The sequence below is a fragment of the Doryrhamphus excisus genome, unplaced genomic scaffold (assembly GCF_030265055.1).
Source record: "Doryrhamphus excisus isolate RoL2022-K1 unplaced genomic scaffold, RoL_Dexc_1.0 HiC_scaffold_24, whole genome shotgun sequence".
Taxonomy (NCBI): domain Eukaryota; kingdom Metazoa; phylum Chordata; class Actinopteri; order Syngnathiformes; family Syngnathidae; genus Doryrhamphus; species Doryrhamphus excisus.
The window spans coordinates 2,091,413-2,095,124 of NW_026652242.1; the positions used below are offsets into that span (position 1 = coordinate 2,091,413).

At 49.9% G+C, this 3,712-nt stretch overlaps 1 non-coding gene across 1 annotated transcript; it reads left to right on the forward strand.

Annotated features, from left to right (window-relative positions):
- The first annotated feature begins 2,037 nt into the window (after positions 1-2,037).
- Positions 2,038-2,109, forward strand: trnad-guc (transfer RNA aspartic acid (anticodon GUC)). Its single transcript has one exon. It is a non-coding gene; the product is annotated as a tRNA-Asp (tRNA).
- Positions 2,110-3,712: the final 1,603 nt, after the last annotated feature.

Here is a 3,712-nt window from a genome sequence, read left to right on the forward strand (position 1 = left end):
CCCTGATGCCGTGGTCGAGGGGAGTCTGGGGGTGCTATGCCTTGGCGGTCCGTACCTCCCTGGGCTCGGGGCCTGGTTGTGGGTCTGGGACCCCTGGGTCCCCCGCCCTGTGATGCCCCGGACGCCCCACCCGGGGACGTCCACAGCGTGTGTGTGTATTGAGTGGATGGGGTGTGCATGTGTCTGAGTTTATTTTATGTATTTATTGTTGTAAATACTTGGATAATTAATGATTAGTTTTATTATAATTATATATATATATATATATATATATATATATATATATATATATATATATATATATATATATATATATATATATATATATATATATATATATATATATATATATATATATATATGTATATGTATATGTGTGGGTGTGTATGTGGGTATATGGCCATGTAGATATACGGGGGGGGGCTCTGCGGGGGTCTGGCGTAGGGTGTTCCATCTCAACCGCCCGGTCCTCCATGGGGCAGTGTGCCCGGGCCTCTTCTGTCCTGGCCGGGGCGGTCCTATGTCGGTGGTCGGGCCTGGGGTTACCTGGGGTGGGCCTGGTTCTGCTTCCTGGGGGTGTGTGGGGGGCGGGAGGCGGTGCCTCCGGCCGTGGACGGGCTCCCTTCCGGCCGGCGGGGGCGCCCCTGTGCCCACGGGTGTGTGGCCTTCGATGCCCTTCTGCCCTAGTGGGGTATGGTCTCCCGCTGGTCTCGGGGGTGCGGCTCTCCTCCGGCCTGCTGGCGCCCTGTTGCCGGTTGGGATTGCTCCTCCATGGCCTCTGGCTGGTCTCTTCGGGGAGTTGCTTCGGGGGCGGGTCTTGGGGAGTCGGCCCTGGCTTTGCCCACACCCACGGGGCCGGAGGATGTCTGGCAGTGGGGGCTTGACCTGGCTGCGCGGGGCGGGGTTTGCTGGGTGGTAGAAGGCAGTCTCTCTCCTTTTGTCATTCTCAGTGACAATTACACATTCACACATTCGCATTCACATCCACAACACACCTCCATATGGGCACTCACAGCACATGGGTGCTTCTCTATACAATCTACTATCTTATCCCTGATGTTTATATAGTATTGGTATGCTATTATTACAGTAATAATGATGTCAAGCAGTGAGATTTTAATTACTGTAACTGTATGGTTGCAATTGTGTTTACTATCATGGGTCATGTCTTCATCATTACTATTGCTACTGGTAAGTTGGACTGTTTCATTTCACTGATATCATCTCCAGTGTGACCCTTAGCCATCATAGACATTTAACTGTTCTGTTTGTCACTGTTGTTGTTTTGGGAATTCTTGTTGCTGCTGTTTTTGTCTCTCCCTCTACTGCCCCCCCCCCCCCCCCGACCCCACCTTTCTCTTCTCTCTTCTTCTTTTCTGTTCTTCTTCTTGCTCCGGTCCGGTCGTCCCAAATGGCATAACAAAAACATCAAATAACGGCAAATAAAATTTCATGGTACAGGGAAGTTGTAGCCAACACCTTTCCTGACACAGAGCAAATCTGTCTAGCATGTAAGGGCATTTAGATCAACAATACTATCTGCCCCAATGGCTGGACGGGACAAAAAAAAAAAAAAAAAAAAAAGAGACTGTGTCCGGGGTAAAAAAAAACAAAAAAACTAGCAAGACAGCCTCTAGATCCAAAAGTGTTAAGGCAGTCCCATAGTGTCCCCACATCATGCCATGTGTCTATTTGCCTTGAGACATGAGTAAATTAGCTTAAATGCTAACATGCTAATGGTCATCATGTTAGCACCAAGCAAGAGAGTCTTTTTTTCAGTCGGGTCTAAAAGTGGGGGCAATGTGAAGCTGTGTCTGTGCCACCTACTATGTTGCTGTGTCCCTGGTCCAGTGTGTTCTCATCTTGGGTTGGAATGTCCCCATGCTGGTAACGGGTGGGGAATACAGTCCGTTGATGAGGATAAGCGGGATGGATTTCAGTGGTTAAAGTCTCCAGCTACCATAAAAACGGTCATGGGCCACGAGCCTGTTCTGAATTCCCCTTTGGTCAATCGACACCACATCATCGCAGCAGCAGTCCTCGTTAGTATAGTGGACAGTATCTCCGCCTGTCACGCGGAAGACCGGGGTTCGATTCCCCGACGGGGAGTACCTCTTTTGTATGTCACAATGTCAACAAACAAACCCTTGTCATTAGAACAAAACCTCTCTTAATCTTCTTCTCAAGGTGTTCAGGTGTCTTGTACAATCCGACAGTCTTTTGCTGCCAAATCATTCCAGTCGTGGATAATGGAGCTGACCAGGAAAATGCCAGCTGTGGGATTTCAACCAGTGCCTCCTGAGCGTAAGGAACCTTAATCTGGCGCTTTCGATCACTCATCCACCCAACCTAAAACGGTGCCCTGATCAGGAAAAAAAAACTGTGACCTTGTGAGGTTCACTGACAACAGAGGACACTCAAAAGGAGCCGCACAAAGCTGGGTACTTGTACAGATGTCAGCAGCAGAGTGGTGCAGCGGTAGCGTGCTGGGCCCATAACCCAGAGGTCGATGGATCGAAACCATCCTCTGCTATGGCTGTACTCTTTACATGTCCTTTGAAGAGCTTGCAGATGTATGGTCTTTGTTACTTAGCTGACCTGGTCCAGTAAAGAGTTCACGCTTCCTTTACTGCTGTTCTCGATGCATTTATTGCTCTTGAGTGCATTCACACGCCATTGCGGGACATTGAAGCATCGTGAAACACCGTAACTGTCCTCACTAGTCCATTGTCACTCTTATGGACTTGAAAAATCCCAGCCAGTTTCCATTCGTTTCGGGGGAACCTCCTCCTCTTTGACGATCACCACATCTCCAACTTGCATGTTTCTTCTTGGCGTAAGCCATCTTTGTCTCAGAGCAGTGTTGGTCAGATACTCCTTCCACCATTTGTTCCAGAACTATTCCGACAAATATTGCAATTATCTCCATCTCATTTTAGTATACAAGTCCATCCATCCATCCATCCATCCATTTTCCTCCGCTTATCCAGGTCCAGGTCGCGGGGGGCAGCAGTCTTAGTAGGGAAGCCCAGATTTCCCGGTCCCCGGCCACCTCCTCCATCTCCACCGGGAGGACACCAAGGTGTTCCCAGGCCAGCTGTGAGACGTAATCCCTCCAGCGTGTCCTAGGTCTGCCCCGGGGCCTTTTCCCGGCTGGGTATGCCCGGAACACCTCACCAGGGAGGCGTCCGGGAGGCATCCGGACTAGATGCCTGAGCCACCTCAACTGACTCCTCTCGATGTGAAGGAGAAGCGGCTCTACTCTGAGCCCTCCCGGATGACTGAGCTCCTCACCCTATCTCTTAGGGTGAGTCCAGCTACCCTACGGAGGAAACTCATTTCAGCCGCCTGTATCCGAGATGTCATTCTTTCGGTCATGACCCAAAGCTCATGACCATAGGTGAGGATGGGAACATAGATCGACCGGTAAATTGAAAGCTTTTTTAACCACGACGGTCCGTTACAGCGACCGCATTACTGCCGAGGCTGCGCCAATCCGTCTGTCGACCTCACGCTCCCACTTTCCCTCACTCGTGACCATACCTAAGATACCTAAACTACGACTGAGAACCACGGCCTCTGATTTGGAGGTACTGAGTCTCATCCCAGACGTTTTGCACTCAGATGCAAACCGTCCCAGTAAGCGCTGAAGGTCACAGCCCGTAGAGGCCATAAGAACCACATCATCTGCAAATAGCAGTGATGAGATTCT